Here is an 18801-nt window from a genome sequence, read left to right on the forward strand (position 1 = left end):
ATATTTTATATTAGTGAAAGATTTGGTATACAAATCGGGTCGGGTTTTGATACAAATATGAATACAAAAAAGATCGAAAATGACGAATGTTACAGGACCCCTTTAAAGTACTTGCAATGCTTCCATAAATGTCTTTGTATAGAGCATGTTCCTTCTAAGCACTTATACTCCTAACCATCCAATCTCCACAATTTGTAACCTATAACTCCATTTGGATACCCTAGAAATACACATCTCATGATTATAGGCTCAAGTTTCCCACAGACTTACACGAGCATAAGTAACTGAACCAACTTCAACCAAACACTATCAAGCCACTATAATCTTGTTTTTTTCCTATCCAAACTTCTATAGGTTACATCATCCATAGAGGGTGATCTATTGATCAAGTAAACAACAGTTGTTGCGGGCCCTAAAAATTCTTACGCCTTGTTCTTGAGTTAATCAAGGAAAGAAAATGAAAGGAGAGTGAATGATAAGAAAGGGAAGGGAATGATTTTTTTTTTAATTAGGTGTGTTCTTGAGTTGGAAGGAAATTAGAGGAAATGAAAGTATAACTATATTAAAAAATAGTTATCCTTAGTAATCATCCCATTTTTGAGAGGATAACTTATTGGAAAAATACATTAATTTAATCCCTCCTAACTCCTCCTACTCCTTTCCTTTCCATCCTAAAAAAAACTCAAGAACACCCATTTTTTAACTATCCTTAGTTTTCCTTTCCTTTCCCTCTTTTAAAAAAACTCAAGAACAGGGCGTTATTGATTACGTGAAGCTACGGTTACATGATAAGTGATAAAACTTTCCTCAACCGAAGGGTTGCATCGTTTGGGAGATGAAGGATTTTACCCAAATCAGAATCTTCCCATACGTGGAGCCAAATAGTGCATTGAGAGAACGATTCGAACAGCTCACCATCATTTATGGAATTTGTAATTTAATCAATCTAAAAAAAGTTGTAAAAAAGTATTATCTTTGTAGGAATGATAAAAGATAACTTAGACCCCTCCTTAATAACATGAAGCAAATACCCGAGATAACCCTAAAAGGGGAGACTATCACTATAGAAGGGGCAACAAATTACAAAATTTCAACAAGCAAATCAATCGCCATGGCAACCGGTATGTTCTAATGTGTAATTGGCTCCGTGCATGGAGTACACATGGTCTAAGTAAACGGGTCAATTTGGTATGTGTGGTCAGATTGTTAGAAGGAAAGTGGCCAAACGTGTCGAGTCGATCAAATGAGTCATTACTTTTATTATATAATATTTTTTATGATCGTATTTTACAAATTAATTGCTTGTGGAATTAAAATATTGAAAATATACACACGTATTTTAAGGACCTCCTAAGTCCTAACCTTAAGGTATCTTTATGTTGACTTTGTAAGAAAACGTTGTGCGACTTTGGCAACTTGTCAGGGAGAATTGCTTTACAAGGATAAATGGATATACTGATAGCTTCTTTGAAAGCCGAGGATGATGTGCCAACTTGTAGTTAATTGACAATTCAAAAGGGAATACAATTGCAGTTGTTAGTTTGTGAAATTGTTGTTGCAACTTGTAGTTAATTTAAGTTTTGGCCTGCTTTTTATAGTTGAAATTAGTACTAAAAGTAGATTACGAGCCTTCCGCTCATTCATTTTACTGAATTAATGTAGTCGTCACATTACCGATTTGATGTTCCCGTTCACTTGACGGGTAGAGTACTGGTTTAAAGGGTTGAGATTAGTTTGTAAAAATATTTAGTATGTCAATTCCCCCATTGTGAGCGTTTTTTTATTTTTAATATGAGTACCATATTGTTATAAAAAAATTAAAAAAAATTATTGAGTTTTTTATACATTGTGTTATAGGTTATAGGTATTGTGTTTTTTTTTTCATTGTGTTTTATCCTATTATGTTTAGTATAGTGCTTTTCCATTGTGTGTTTTCCAGTGGCTGTTTTCCGATAACATTTTCCGGTGACTTTTCGGTGATTTTTCCGGCAAAATTTCTAGCGGATTGTTTACCGATGAATTTTCGACGAATTTTCCAGTGAAATTTTATGGCGATATTTCCGGCGAGGTGGTGGTGGTGGGCGATGGTGGTGGTGGCAGTGGGCAATGGAGCGGTGGTGGTTGTAGGAGTGAAGATGTAAGTGAGTTTTTAAAATTAATGTAAATGGGTTTTTGAGATTAAAATAAGCAAGTTTAATATTAAAGTAGTAGAATAAAATAGGCTCATTCCTAGCATTCCCTAGAAAATCAAACTTTCTAATTGATAATTGAACCTAACCCTTAATTATGTAATATAAACCAGTAAAATTATTACCTATATTTACATTAATGTACTGCTATGCATTGTTATTATTAGAGGTGTTCAAAGTCGGATATCTAGAGTTTCAGATATCCGGACTTTTAAATAGTGGATTTCACTACCTGAATCCGAAATTTCATATTTCCGAACGGATAGTTAATCAAATATATGAAAATACATAAAAAAATAAAAATTACAAAAACTTAAAGAACTATTTTTAAAAATATTTCGGATATCTAAAATATTATCTGAAATGTCCAAAAAATTATCGAAAGTATCCGAAAAGTATATGAAATATCCTAAAAATTATCCAAAATGCCCGAAAGTTATCCAAAAATTTCCAAAAACTATCTGAAATTTATAATAGAAATAATAGATAATATTTTATTCAATAATTAAAGAAAATATTTCGGATAGTTCGAATATTCAAACTATCCGAAAATTTTCAAAGTCAATCCGAATCCGGAAATTCGGATATCCAAGATTCTGTTATCCGAATTTTTGGATAATTCAAATTCGATTTTTTGAATATTTCGAATATGTTTTCGAATTCGAATTTTTTTAAACACCTATAAGTCACTAACTACTCATGATACTACAGCTTATTAAGTTACTGTCTTATGCGTTTGTGACTTTGTTCATACTTTTAATTTTTCAGGTAATGGGCCTGAAGCCCAGTTAGAAAAAAAAGCCTGGTATGTTGGAATATTAGGGTTTTAGTACTATACATATGCGTTCGTTCATTCCAGACATCATAAGTCTTTTCCACCGCCGTCTATTTAAAGTCTCTTTAACTAACCCGTTATTCATCAACAGGTTACCTTCCAAACAATTCATTGATGTTTATATTTTTGTTTTTTTAGATTGATTTGCCTGTGATGGTTATTAAATATACTTTGAGCTTTCAAGCCATGAAACAAACTTAATCTGAGGCACCAAAAGTCAGTTTTTATCTTTTTTGTGTTTTTTTTGAGTTTATGTATTAAGTTGATTGCAAATGACGATAAAAAGACAGGGACATCAGAACTCGAATTTTCGGGCAGTGATTGACTAAGTCTATAATGGGAATCTCTCTGATGCAGTATATTGTTATATTTAGATGTATTTATTTTCATATAACTTTGATATATTTTTTATTTGATTTTGGTTTTGTGTTGCCTTTGATGGTTATTAAATATACTTTGAATTTACTATGAAAACAATATAATCTGAGGCAACATGTGGATCAAGTTATTCGTTTTGGTAGTTTTTTTTTTTAATAATTTTAAGTTAATTATGCTTTGCCAATGATGCATTATTATTTGCACGTATTATCAGATAAAATCATGATGATACACAAATATTGTCACTACCTCTGAGGCAAAGAATGATTTTACGAATTTTTAAGCCTTGTGATTGATTTAAGAACGGAGATTTGAATGATAAACTTTGTAGAAGCTAGACAATTTAGATTGTTGGGCTCCAAGGTTATCAATAGGGAAATAACTTCACTTACGAAAATGAAGGCTCTATGTGACATTATAAGCTTTACATTATGTTTTGTCTTGTTTGTTAAATATAGTCATTATCCATTTTTTGTCATTAAGAAAATTAAATTGGTAGTTGAGTTCTAGAGATTGTTTTAACGAAAAAAACACAATGATGTCATTTCAACTCATCATCGTGTTTTTTAATACTAATAAGATTGTTGTTGTGTAGTATGACTATGTAAATTTTATGACACATACCAATATATTATCTAATACATAAAATATAATGTCAATTACTTATCATTAAATGCAAATCAAATCTAGTTGTTAGAATCAAAGTTAATCCCAGCCAACTAAGCATTAACGTTAGGGTGTTTTAAGTATTCTCCTAGTGTCTCGATAAAAGTTTAGTTGAGGTTTTAAGGTCTATTTTATCATATACCTTTTCAATGGGAGATGTTTTTAGACCCCACTTATAATTTTAAAAGAGGGGAACTTGAGTTAGCATCCTCTTTAACGGGGATGAATACCTGGCCGGAAAGCTTTTCTCGATTAGTGGGGTGGTAAAAGTTTAATCTGGGCGACAAGGAAGGGGGAGGGGATGTATTTGTCGCCGAATGTGTGAGGGGGAAGTGCTGACGTGGTGATTAGCTATTGGTGGAAAGGGTATTTTTGGTCCGCAATATCAATATCGTCTACAAGTTATGTGTCGCCCTCCTTGATCACATGTCAAAAATTCATTACATTTTATAGGCATCCTGAACATTGTAGGCAACTTAGGTGATTTCTAAAGAGTTTTTTCCTGAACAAGAGTTGGTTGAGATTTATTTTCTTAACTCATATCATGTTTGTGGCTAGCTTCAAACTTAGAAAAAACAGAAAGAAAAGTCACTATACCATTGAATAGTAACTAAGTTTTAATGGTATCTCATACTTTTTATTGTTTCAATAAGGTCATTTTATCTTTAAATAATGTTCTAATCCTAAGATTTTTACATGTAAAATGATGACATGTCAATTTTGTTTCCTTTTTTTTTATTCTTTTATTTAAATGGTCAAATAACAGTGAAGTAAACATTATGTTTTGACTTTTGATTTAACAATACAACTCCTGCTACCCTGTCCACCAACTTCGGCCACACCCTCCAACAACTCCGGCCACAATATGCAGATCTGTATTAGAAGTCCATACCAGATTGATGTGGGAAGAAATGACACCAAGAAAGTATAAGCGTGGTGGAGTTGGAAGTAGCTTACGACGGTCGGTGCAACGTGTTGTTTTTGGTATAGTAGAGTACAAGAGTAGTTATACATACAGAGAGTATAAGCGTGGTGGGGTTAAGATGATTGCGACTGCGAATGGATCCAACCCAGACCGATACGGGTTGTTGGAGCCTGGAGGAGACGGTTTGGTTGTCGGAGAAGCTGATCTGGGGTTTGGCTATGGTATTATATATAGACAGAGAGACCCACTGGAAAGTAAACAATGAAACTTCAATTTTTGTTTACTTGATTCTTTTGAAAAGATGTATATAAGAATTAAAATTGTTATAAGCATTTAAGATAAAAAAATAAAAGAAAAAGAAAACATGACAATCATTTTACCTTTTCAATAGGTAAAAAACCTAGGAATAGAACATTATTTGAAAGTAAAATGAACAAGTAACCTAATTGAAACAAAGTTAAAACTTCGTTATTATTCTATGAAATAATCTCTTTATATAAATAGCAAGAACCTCTTGACAAAAGTGAGTTTTGTTAAAACACCAAATCATGTTATAGCTTTTATAACGTCCTAACATACTGTTTTGGCCAAAAATTGCATTCTAGTTGTGAGAAGTAGGGATCTAGAATGACGATGATAATACAGGTTAAATGAAAATGAACACAACATCTTTGTTACGAGGAAAACCTCTTGATTAGTAGGAGACTGCCGGCATAATAACCCCGTGTGATGAAAATTGTCTATAACCGATATTATCAAAATGATTAATTACAAAGTATAAGCTCAAAAGGTGATTACAATACATCGTGTTTGTTCTATTATAACTGGTACAGCTTTGACTACGTTGCTACTTTACTTGGATAGCAAAATAATAGGGTAGACTTGGTCATTAGATGTTGTATTTAGGCGAGGATCCTTAATCCTGACAAGATCTGTAACATATGTTAAAAATAACTGATCCGGAGGTTATGCTAGGATAATATATCCACGACATCAATTTTCGAGCCCTAACACATACTAAGAATAATAATCTCTTGAATTCCTTTAGTTTTTTTTGTCCTTTTAAACCTTAACTTAAATAGATTGATAACCCCAAATGCATAAATAGATGGTTTTTTGCATCATTGTGATACAATCTGTCAAACGGACTTAGAAAATGCACATGTACAAAAATATGTTCTGTACAAAACTATGCCTAGTGGTAGGGGGAGAATGGGGAGAGAAGTGTGTCACGTGATATCAATTTTAGTGGGTTTATGAATTAAAAATTAAAAAGTGTGATGGGCCTCACATATTACATCGAGAAATATTTCTCGGTCTTCCTAATCTCCATCCCCCTTTTTTTTTGAGGGGGGGGGGGGGGAGGGGAGGGGGTTCTCTCCCCAATCTTTCTTCTTTATGACATTCCTAATATTGAGTTGAAAGGTTTGAGGAAACATTTTTTTCCAAAGTCTCATCCCAATCTTTCAAGCCAAAATAAAACTTTCGATCCACAACCCATATCGTTAAAAAGACATTTTAGATCCACAACCAACTTAGGGAGCTAACCTGAAACCATATACACCTGTTCCCACATACAGGGACTTGAATGCCTGATTGTAATAGAACACAAGTGATGAAGGTAGAGAAGGATTGACAAGACTGTCACTACCAAGGGTTAAGGTCTAAGTCTTGACTGGGGTAACCACCCTCTAATATGTCGATTAGTATTTGCCATCTTAAGAATATAGAGAGGCATAAGAGTGGATCCTTGAACTGTCGCTCCAAGTGAGGTATCCATAACCAAATAGGTAGAGAAGGATTGACAAGACTGTCACTATCAGGATAACCTTCAATTCTCTTGGGGAGCATGTACGAGGTTTTCGATTGGACGTGACAGCTGGAGGGTATGGACAGTTGTCACCTGAGGGTACAATGTTGGCGCTTTGTGATTGGCTCTCCATGCCATCGTAATTCCCTTGTGGTTTGCTTCGACGTACGGTGAATTTAGGACCTTATCTCTTCAATCACAAATCATGGTTTAAAACACATATATTGTTCTAATAAGTGTGACGACTTTTTCTTGAAAGATACTCAAGATGCACTCACTTGTAAATGATGTTCCATATCGATTTAAGAGATATCTTACAATTCTTTTTAAGAGATATTCCACATGTAATTGGAACAAATATTGATTTAAACCCCCACGGAACCAGTTTGGTCAACGACTGGTCAAAACCGGTTTGGTTTATAAACCGAATTAGAATCAAGATAGGTCGGTTGGGCCTCGGTTAGGTCCAGTTTAGAACCGATTTTTCTTAAGCAGATTTGGTTTTAAACCGGTTTGGTTGTTTAAAAGAGGAATCGGTACCAAAACCGACGGTTTGGGTTAATACGGTTTTTTATACACCTCTAGTGTGTATGAATAACATGGCATGGTTCCATTACAAGCTCATAATGTGTAATATGTGACTAGAGATAACAATCGAATTTCGAACAAAACTACTAAACCCAAAACAAATGGGACGGATGTTCTGATATAACAATTATTTAGTGATGGTAGTAGATTTCATTCAAGTAGTTTTATTATATGAAAATGGACTTTCGTTTTGAAAGATATTAAATAATATTATTTATGCTTACTTTCGTTATATGAAGTATTAACTTATTTGTGAGATTTTATGTTATCATAGAAATTTAACATATTTAAGATATTTAACTTGTTATTCTTTTGAAGATATTTATCATAGTCCAATTAACTTACTGTTAGAAATGCCATCTAGAAATCCGATTACGTTTACCGATATTCATGGATATTCTAGGTATGAAACACAAACCAGATGCTGGGTTGAGATTACCATTTGTGTTCTCTGCCATTGCAATGCACATGTGGCTTAAAGACTAGTGTAGTGAGCTTACACTTAAACACCATTACATGAGTACGTGACGAGCTGACGATAAATCTAGGACCAGTTAAACACCTAATTAAACCACTACCCAAGTTAAGCCCTATGATTATGGATAGTTCAATAATTCACATACAAAATATATATATCTAAATCGTTTTTTAATTCAAAATCACTACACATAATCTAATACACAATTAGCAATAAAGTAATAATACATGGATGCTTCTGATTCAACAAACCAAACTTTCAAAATCTAACAATTAACATACAAAATTTACAAATAAAAAAAATAAAATCACAATACACCGATGCTTGTGTTTCAACTTGCAACCTTCCACATTTACAAAATTCAATATTTCACATACAAAATCTGCAAAAAGAATAAGCTATGATTCAACATTGTTGAATACTCTTTATCCATATCTATATATGGATAATATAATAAATTCAAAAAGGCAACCGACCATAAACCAAAACAACATCACCTAGTACCGAAGAATAAGTCTTCGGGAGCAAAGCGAACAATAATACTTGCGTTTGGTCTTGTAACACAACGGAAGGAAACACAGTCTCCACTGGCTTTCAACGTCCATCGCCTTAATGTCACACCCCGGTCGTAATGGCGGAAAACCGAGGCGTGGCGACTAGGTCGTGATTGATTGAGCACAATAGTATAAAAGTCTAAATGCATAAACATAACCAAACTGTCAAATATTACATCATCCAGGTAACATGAAACAAATTGTTTTAATACAAAATATCAAGTTTCCAAACAACTCCTAGCCTAGCCTTCATCTCTCTAAGGCCTCTATCAGCTATTAGCTACTTCCTGCTTCATTTCCTGAAAACATGTAATAAAACGTCAACTACAAAAAGTAGATGAGTGAATTCATAGGTTAACTAATACTGTAGTGATAAGCCCTACACAAGCATACTAGGCTAAGTTGTAGGGGTTTATATATAGGGTGTACCATCGGCTAACCCACCACTCCTACAACTTATCCTACTATGCTTGGTATGCTTATCATCTCAACTGAATCTGCAAGAGTTTCGTATAAAGATTCCAATTATTGTTTCCATGCATGCAGGAGGAACGGTATCAAGGATATATGTATAAGATACCCAAGAATCATATGTAACCATGCCATGATGAAAAATGATAATGATGCATAATGATCACACAAGACCTGACATCGACCCCACACAAGACCACACTATGCTACTTGATTTCCTTGATGGTAACCCAAATCGATCACTTTGGGTACCATGAGAGAATTCTAAAGCGTACTTTAGTATCTCTTGGATTTCCTAATCGATCACTTAGGAGATCCTTCGGATCCTTAATCGAACACTTAAGAGATCCTTCGGATTCTTAATCGAACACTTAAGAACCCCATAGGTCACGTGTATTCTAAATCGATCACTTTAGAATCCCACATCTAGTGACGGCCTGTCTACCAATCGACCACTTGGAGATCAAACCTATGCACTATTGTGACCTATATTGCCACTGTTCACACGATCACAAGACTGACCAATGAATAATGTGTTTTCATGATAAAGTATAACGGGTACATGACTTTGATTTCCAAACGTCCAATGTTCCCTAAACGCTGAGTGATTCCCATATTTACTCCTGAATATTTGATTATGCATACACAACTTCCGAGAAAGTTAAGGTACGCGTAACCTGCCATGATTACTTGTTTTCCCAATGTTCATTGTTTGCAAAAGATTTGTCAAGTGTTTATGATAAGTAATGTTTGAATAAATGTGTTTTGTCAAAACGTGTACATTTACCATGTTTTCACCCCCAATGATTTGAAAGGCTTTAAAAGAAAAATGGGGGCTATGAACTCACCTTGTTGACTAGGTGTGGTTGCTAGGGCGGTCGGGTGCTGTCAAACGTCGATCCTCTAAGTCTAGACAAGGACATAATAAGTTAACAACGCAGTTTAAGTCTAAGAGTGTAAGCCTTACACGATCTCGAGCAAAAACTAGGTTTTAAAGACGAAACAGCTTGGTTCTGACCTGATTCGATCGAATAGGAACACATTCGATCGAATCGAAACACATTCGATCGAATAGACACACATTCGATCGAATAGACACACATTCGATCGAATAGAAACACATTCGATCGAATAGACACACATTCGATCGAATAGAAACACATTCGATCGAATAGACACTCATTCGATCGAATAGACAGACGTTCGATCGAATACGAAGCTCATTCGGTCGAATGAGTTGGAGACCATTCGGTTGCTTTCCTATTCGGTCGACTGGACTGGTTCGATCGACACATTCGATCGAATGAACTGATTCGATCGACTGGTTCGATCGACTGGACTGATTCGATCGACTGGTTCGATCGAATGAGTCTGATTCGACTCCTTCAAGCTGGGCGACGGAGATACCCACGGGTTTTCCAGATTTTCCAGATTTTTGACCCAAAATCGAAGTTTTTGACATGGAAATGCTCGGGATTGAAAGGGGTATCGATTCCTAGTACTTTTAAACACAAAAGCTTGCATTTTGACACCAAAAATGACGGTTTTTGACCAAGAACACACTTGACACAAAAGTCGGAGTTTTTGCTCGATTCGGGGCGGGTTTTGGTTGTAAAAACGTATGATTTTCAAGAAGATCTTACCGACAACAACGATAAACAGATTGGTGGACTCGAATCTTAGATTGGATGACTTTCTCTCACTACTCTCTCTCTAGAAGTGGGAGTGTTTGGGTGGGAAGTGTTGGTGGAAATGAAAGAGATGGTGTAAGAATACTTGATTTTCCGCTTAAATACTCGGGTGACTCGGGTTCGGGTTTAGGCTACCGACGGGTCAAGACTAGTCGAGTTCATAAGTTTTTAAACAAACTAAAACTTTTTCAGCAAAACTTTTATAAACCATTTTCCGAATAATTATTTAAAATCTTTTTTTTTTTTTTTTTTTTTTTTAAATAAGAACATTTTATTTTTCAAAAGCATAGAAATTAATATTTTCCAGGCGTAAATGTCGTTTTATAAAATAAACATTTCAAATGATAAAAGCAGATTTCTCCAATGATATGGGTTCCGAACTTATCGTCCAGAACCCCAAAGTGTATAGTTTCCGATGATTCCTTGATTTTTGTCTACCAGTCAAATTCCAGGGCGTTACATCCTCCCCAACTTAGGGGAATTTCGTCCCGAAATTTAGCTTTTTAGTATACTTGATGCATCGATGATTAAGATTACATGATCCCATGATGACCACTATGCGCCACCACTTCTAATATTCGTCTCAGGCACCACCCAAATCAAGCCGAAGGGGCTTATATATAGGGTGTACCAGCGGCTAACCCACCACTCCTTCAACCTTACTTGGGTGTTTCCTTCGACTCCTATTAGATCAATGACACACAGGACGACACACTATTTTCCACTACAAGGCATCATCCTCAAGCTTTACATCAGACATATTCATTTCGGATTGAAGGGGTTTATATATAGGGTGTACCAGCGGCTAACCCACCACTCCTTCAATCTTCCGCGAATATTACCCTCGGTAATTCTTGAATTCAATGTCTCACAGCTGCCACGCTAACTATAAGTCCCTAATTCCAGGTTTCGCTTCAGACATATTCAACTCGTGCCGAAGAGGTTTATATATAGGGTGTACCAGCGGCTAACCCACCACTTCTTCAACCTTTGTCGAATATTTCTCTACACGAACCTTGAGTTCACGACTTCTAGTTACACAATAGCATATTGCTTATACACGTATACACCTGTGACCTTGATGTAATTATATTCCGGACTATAATTACGAGCTCACCTTGTATCAATGTATAAGCTCTATTGTGTGCGGCTAGAAAATTTGACACGACACCACACACATACACACAACCATGCTCCATGAATGCAAGAATGAATGACAAATTTTTGGCTTAAATAATGTATAAATTTCCCCAAAATTCATATGATTGAGTAGATATGACTTGTGCTCCCAGCATGAGCCCTGAGTAGCCAAATTTGTGGATGCAAATAAAAGAATACTTATAAGCATAATAAGGCAACACGATATTCATTGAATAACACAATTATTTGATACATGCTGCAAATGTTATATTGACTTCTAGACAATAGATTACAAGAATAGAGACTAAGAGAACAGATGAGGGTATTTCTCCTTCATTTGATCTTCGCGTTCCCATGTAAACTCGGGTCCGCGTTTGTTATTCCATCGAACATTCACAAGCGGTATGCGGCTACGCTTGGTCTTCTTGACCTCGCGATCCAAGATTTCGACGGGTTCTTCAACAAAAGCAGATTGTCGTTAATTCGAACCTCGTCGACGGGAATGAGAAGGGCCTCGTCAACAAGACACTTCTTTAACTGCGAAACATGAAAAACATTGTGAACTCTACCGAGTTCCGGCGGCAGCTCAAGACGATAGGCAACTGGTCCGATCCTTTCAAGGATTTTGAATGGTCCAACATACCTAGGAGCGAACTTTCCCTTCTTCCCGAAACGGACTACGCCCTTCCAGGGGGAAACTTTCAGCAGAACACGGTCACCAACTTGAAACTCGAGTGGCTTGCGTCGTTTGTCTGCGTAGTACTTATGCCGACAACGGGCGTCTTTGAGTCGCTGTTGAATGATAGCGATTTGATCGGTTGTTTCCTGTATTAGTTCCGGGCCGATGATCTGTGAATCCCCGGTCTCGGACCAACACAAGGGTGAGCGACACTTGCGACCGTAAAGAGCTTCAAACGGCGCGCATTTAATAGAAGAGTGGTAACTATTGTTGTAAGAAAATTCTGCCAGCGGCAGATGAGCTTCCCAACTATTACCGAATTCAAGGATACAAGCTCTCAACATGTCCTCTAGGGTTTGTATGGTCCTCTCGCTCTGCCCATCAGTTTCTGGATGATAGGAAGAGCTAAGCTTCACACTTGTCCCAAAGGCCTTTTGCAAAGATTTCCAGAACCTGGAAGAAAAACTGCTGTCGCGATCAGACGTAATGCCCTTAGGCACACCATGACGGGAAACGATCTCACGAATGTATATCCGCGCCAACTTTTCCGTAGTGTAGTCCTCACGAACCGGGATAAAGTGAGCGGATTTAGTTAGAATGTCCACAATAACCCAAATTGAGTCATGACCGCTAGGCGTCCGCGGTAGCTTGGTGATGAAATCCATAGCTAACTCTTCCCACTTCCACTGAGGAATAATAGGTTGCTGAAGCAGCCCAGACGGCCTTCGATGCTCTGTCTTGACTCGCGAACAAGTCAAACATCTCATCACGTATAAAGCGATGTCTTTCTTCATCCCGGGCCACCAATAATGAGGTTTAAGATCTTGATACATTTTGCTGCTGCCGGGATGAATCGAGTATCTGGACTTGTGGGCTTCACTTAGAATAAGCGTTCGAAGAGGCTCAGAGTTTGGGATCCATGCTCGATCAAGAAAATAGAGGATGCCGTCCAACTTGGTTTCGAATTTCTGTTCGGCTCCACACGACAAAACGCCCTTGAGATCTCCATTCACAAGCGCCTGATTCTGAGCTTCGCGAATTAAGGAGGGAAGATTGGATTGAATTCGAATAGAGTGCAGCTGGGTCCTTTCTTTACGACTCAATGCGTCAGCCACCACATTAGCCTTTCCCGGGTGGTAGCGGATTTCACAATCGTAATCGCTGAGAAGTTCGACCCAGCGTCGCTGCCTCATGTTCAACTCTTTCTGATGGAGGATGTGCTGTAAGCTCTTGTGGTCGGTATAGATGACACACTTCGTGCCGTACAGGTAGTGTCTCCAGATTTTTAAGGCAAACACCACAGCACCCAACTCGAGGTCATGCGTGGCGTAGTTCTTTTCGTGCACCTTGAGTTGTCGAGAAGCGTAAGCGATGACCTTCCCTCGTTGCATTAAAACGCAACCGAGGCCTTGATTTGAAGCATCGCAATAAACGGTAAAGTCATCGTCACCTTCCGGAAGCGATAGAATCGGTGCACGGCAAAGTTTATTCTTCAGAGTTTGGAAGGCTTCCTCTTGATCTCGTCCCCACACGAAGGGTTCTCCCTTCTGAGTCAGAGTGGTCAAAGGCAAGGCAATCCTGGAGAAGTTTGAGATAAATCGGCGGTAGTAACCAGCCAATCCAAGAAATGAACGGATTTCGGTAGGTGTTTTAGGCGCTACCCAATTTCTGATGGCTTCTACCTTGGCAGGGTCGACGTGTATGCCGTCGACATTGATAACATGTCCCAAGAATTGAACTTCCTTTAGCCAAAATTCGCACTTGGAGAGCTTGGCATATAGTTGTTCCTTCCTGAGAAGCTCCAAAATAAGCCTGAGATGAAGCTCATGATCGGTCCTCGAACGAGAATAAATGAGAATATCGCCTATGAAAACAATGACAAACTGGTCGAGATATGGACGGCAAACGCGATTCATCAGATCCATGAAAATGGCGGGGGCATTGGTCATTCCAAAAGGCATAACCATGAACTCGTAATGACCGTAACGAGTTCGGAACGCAGTTTTCGGGATATCCTCTTCCAGAACACGCAATTGATGGTAACCAGAACGCAGATCGATCTTAGAGAAAAACGTAGCACCCTGAAGCTGATCAAAGAGATCATCAATTCTCGGTAACGGGTACCGGTTTTTGATGGTCAGTTTATTAAGCTCCCGATAGTCAATGCACATACGGAAAGTCCCATCCTTCTTTTTGACGAAGAGTACTGGGGCTCCCCATGGAGACGAGCTAGGGCGAATGAATCCCTTGCCAAGAAGTTCTTGAAGCTGATTCGATAATTCTTGAAGTTCCAGCGGAGCTAGACGATAAGGAGACTTAGCAACAGGGAGAGCACCAGGAATAAGATCGATACGAAATTCCACCTGCCTGCTAGGAGGAAGTCCAGGCAGCTCATCGGGAAAAACATCAGAAAATTCACGCACGACAGGGAAGTCCTGCAGTCTCTTGACTTTGGATTCCTTGAGAGTAACACGGGCTAGAAATGCGGGATACTTCTTTTGAAGGTACCGACTGGCTTTTAAGCAAGAAACGATTCTTAGGCATCCACCCGACCTATCCCCTTGAATGGTTAGAATTTCACCAGAAGACAGAGGGATACGAATAAGTTTCTCGGCGCAGATTACTTCCGCGCGATTGCTAGACAGCCAGTCCATTCCCACAACTAGATCGAAGCTTCCAAGACGAAAAGGTATAAGGTCAATACTGAACGATGTGGTGACAAGAGTAAGGGTGCAATATCGAATGACAGACCTCACTTGTGTGGACTCTCCACTAGCAAGTTCAACAACCAAGGCAGGTTCCAACTCGGAAATTTTTAATTTCAGCAAAGGAACCAATTCGCAAGAGACAAAACTCCTATCAGCTCCTGTATCAAATAGGACAGACACCCAATTGTTGTTAAGAGTAAACGTACCAGTAATAACATCGGGGTTTTGGCGTGCTTCGGCAGCTCCAATGGTGAAGGCCCTCCCGCGAGCCGGAGGAACGTTGGTGATGCGAGGGCATCGATTTCTGTAATGGTCCATCGCGCCACACTCGAAGCAGCCTCGAGCAGGGTTAGGCTGAGGGTTAGCATTCCCCACAGCCAATTGGTTGCCAGGACTCCTGCAGCGCTCCACCAGGTGTCCGAATCGTCCACAATTTGTGCACTTGCGGCACAACTCACTTGTTGGGTGATGATAAGAACATAAGTTGCACTTGGGATGCGGCCCAGTATATTCCTTTCTCGGTCTTCCCTGAACTGTTGCGGCTGAAACGGGGGCCATGGAGTTGATAGGCGTAGCACCAGTGATCGCAGTTAAGTAGGTCGCTTTCCGCTTCCTATTGTTCCCCTTTTTCGCTTTCCCATCGGAAGATTTGCCCTTATCCTGATGCAAAACACCGGACCTGAGCTGTTCCCTGGTCAAACGGGCAGTGAGATCGATCACTGCCTTAAGTGTAGTGGGGTCAACTGCAACCGCAATGCCCCTCATAGAGTCCGGAAGACCGCTGATGTATTGCTCGACAGCGCGTGAAGCTGGGGTAACCATGTGGGGCACCAATAGGGAGAGTTCATGAAATCTCCCCGTGTACTTCATGTGATCGGCGCCCTTCATCGTGTGCGCCCTAAACTCAGCCTCCAATTTCTGGAGTTCGGTTCTCGGAACGAACTCCTGCGTGACTAGCTCAACAAACTCGGCCCAGGGCAAGGCTAAGACCGCGTCTCGCCCCCTGGTTCTAATCTCGATATTCCACCACGTGAGAGCCCGTTTGTGGAACATACTCGCCGCGAATTTGACCCTGAGTTCATCCGGGCAAGAGCACATGTTGAATGAAGCTTCGACTTTCTCGAACCACTGGAGAAGACCAGCAGCTCCCTCGGATCCATTAAAGCTCGTAGGCCCAGTGTTAGTAAAAGCCTTATAGAGCCTGTCGGCCTGAAGAGTAGGATTCGGTTCTGGGGCTTGTGGCGCACCCGAGGTTCCTTCTTGCCTTAGGTTGTTAACCAGACCCGGAAGAACTGCTGCAATTTGCTGCGCTATGATGGCAGCGAGGTCAGCAGGGTCAGCATTAACGGACGAGCGACGAGGAGGCATTTTGAAAAAGAAAAAGAACGCGCAAGAATGATACCGGGAATAAGAATAACAGGATAAGGAATAGCCAAAGAATACATCGCTACGATAGACACAATTAAAGATGCAGCACATAAGCACATAGCAAGCACATAAGTGTGGGCGTGTGATAGTGATGCATGAATTATCTAGAGTTAAGGGTCCTAGGTTATAGTCTAGGTCGGTTTCCTAATTCCCTATAACCATTGGCTCTGATACCAATCTGTCACACCCCGGTCGTAATGGCGGAAAACCGAGGCGTGGCGACTAGGTCGTGATTGATTGAGCACAATAGTATAAAAGTCTAAATGCATAAACATAACCAAACTGTCAAATATTACATCATCCAGGTAACATGAAACAAATTGTTTTAATACAAAATATCAAGTTTCCAAACAACTCCTAGCCTAGCCTTCATCTCTCTAAGGCCTCTATCAGCTATTAGCTACTTCCTGCTTCATTTCCTGAAAACATGTAATAAAACGTCAACTACAAAAAGTAGATGAGTGAATTCATAGGTTAACTAATACTGTAGTGATAAGCCCTACACAAGCATACTAGGCTAAGTTGTAGGGGTTTATATATAGGGTGTACCATCGGCTAACCCACCACTCCTACAACTTATCCTACTATGCTTGGTATGCTTATCATCTCAACTGAATCTGCAAGAGTTTCGTATAAAGATTCCAATTATTGTTTCCATGCATGCAGGAGGAACGGTATCAAGGATATATGTATAAGATACCCAAGAATCATATGTAACCATGCCATGATGAAAAATGATAATGATGCATAATGATCACACAAGACCTGACATCGACCCCACACAAGACCACACTATGCTACTTGATTTCCTTGATGGTAACCCAAATCGATCACTTTGGGTACCATGAGAGAATTCTAAAGCGTACTTTAGTATCTCTTGGATTTCCTAATCGATCACTTAGGAGATCCTTCGGATCCTTAATCGAACACTTAAGAGATCCTTCGGATTCTTAATCGAACACTTAAGAACCCCATAGGTCACGTGTATTCTAAATCGATCACTTTAGAATCCCACATCTAGTGACGGCCTGTCTACCAATCGACCACTTGGAGATCAAACCTATGCACTATTGTGACCTATATTGCCACTGTTCACACGATCACAAGACTGACCAATGAATAATGTGTTTTCATGATAAAGTATAACGGGTACATGACTTTGATTTCCAAACGTCCAATGTTCCCTAAACGCTGAGTGATTCCCATATTTACTCCTGAATATTTGATTATGCATACACAACTTCCGAGAAAGTTAAGGTACGCGTAACCTGCCATGATTACTTGTTTTCCCAATGTTCATTGTTTGCAAAAGATTTGTCAAGTGTTTATGATAAGTAATGTTTGAATAAATGTGTTTTGTCAAAACGTGTACATTTACCATGTTTTCACCCCCAATGATTTGAAAGGCTTTAAAAGAAAAATGGGGGCTATGAACTCACCTTGTTGACTAGGTGTGGTTGCTAGGGCGGTCGGGTGCTGTCAAACGTCAATCCTCTAAGTCTAGACAAGGACATAATAAGTTAACAACGCAGTTTAAGTCTAAGAGTGTAAGCCTTACACGATCTCGAGCAAAAACTAGGTTTTAAAGACGAAACAGCTTGGTTCTGACCTGATTCGATCGAATAGGAACACATTCGATCGAATCGAAACACATTCGATCGAATAGACACACATTCGATCGAATAGACACACATTCGATCGAATAGAAACACATTCGATCGAATAGACACACATTCGATCGAATAGAAACACATTCGATCGAATAGACACTCATTCGATCGAATAGACAGACGTTCGATCGAATACGAAGCTCATTCGGTCGAATGAGTTGGAGACCATTCGGTTGCTTTCCTATTCGGTCGACTGGACTGGTTCGATCGACACATTCGATCGAATGAACTGATTCGATCGACTGGTTCGATCGACTGGACTGATTCGATCGACTGGTTCGATCGAATGAGTCTGATTCGACTCCTTCAAGCTGGGCGACGGAGATACCCACGGGTTTTCCAGATTTTCCAGATTTTTGACCCAAAATCGAAGTTTTTGACATGGAAATGCTCGGGATTGAAAGGGGTATCGATTCCTAGTACTTTTAAACACAAAAGCTTGCATTTTGACACCAAAAATGACGGTTTTTGACCAAGAACACACTTGACACAAAAGTCGGAGTTTTTGCTCGATTCGGGGCGGGTTTTGGTTGTAAAAACGTATGATTTTCAAGAAGATCTTACCGACAACAACGATAAACAGATTGGTGG

The 18801-nt window shown here is 39.0% G+C and overlaps 4 non-coding genes across 4 annotated transcripts; all 4 read left to right on the plus strand.

The window, feature by feature from the left end:
- Positions 1-3167: 3167 nt before the first annotated feature.
- LOC143568228 (small nucleolar RNA Z267) lies at positions 3168-3234 on the plus strand. Its single transcript, XR_013141541.1, has one exon. It is a non-coding gene; the product is annotated as a small nucleolar RNA Z267 (small nucleolar RNA).
- A 55-nt stretch (positions 3235-3289) lies between these two features.
- LOC143568229 (small nucleolar RNA R44/J54/Z268 family) lies at positions 3290-3382 on the plus strand. Its single transcript, XR_013141542.1, has one exon. It is a non-coding gene; the product is annotated as a small nucleolar RNA R44/J54/Z268 family (small nucleolar RNA).
- A 68-nt stretch (positions 3383-3450) lies between these two features.
- Positions 3451-3519, plus strand: LOC143568227 (small nucleolar RNA Z267). Its single transcript, XR_013141540.1, has one exon. It is a non-coding gene; the product is annotated as a small nucleolar RNA Z267 (small nucleolar RNA).
- A 61-nt stretch (positions 3520-3580) lies between these two features.
- Positions 3581-3661, plus strand: LOC143568230 (small nucleolar RNA snoR122). Its single transcript, XR_013141543.1, has one exon. It is a non-coding gene; the product is annotated as a small nucleolar RNA snoR122 (small nucleolar RNA).
- The last annotated feature ends 15140 nt before the right edge of the window (positions 3662-18801 follow it).

Source organism: Bidens hawaiensis, unplaced genomic scaffold (assembly GCF_021521415.1).
Source record: "Bidens hawaiensis isolate Kalapana, Puna unplaced genomic scaffold, B.hawaiensis_p1.1 tig00023848_1, whole genome shotgun sequence".
Classification (NCBI taxonomy): Eukaryota; Viridiplantae; Streptophyta; class Magnoliopsida; order Asterales; family Asteraceae; genus Bidens; species Bidens hawaiensis.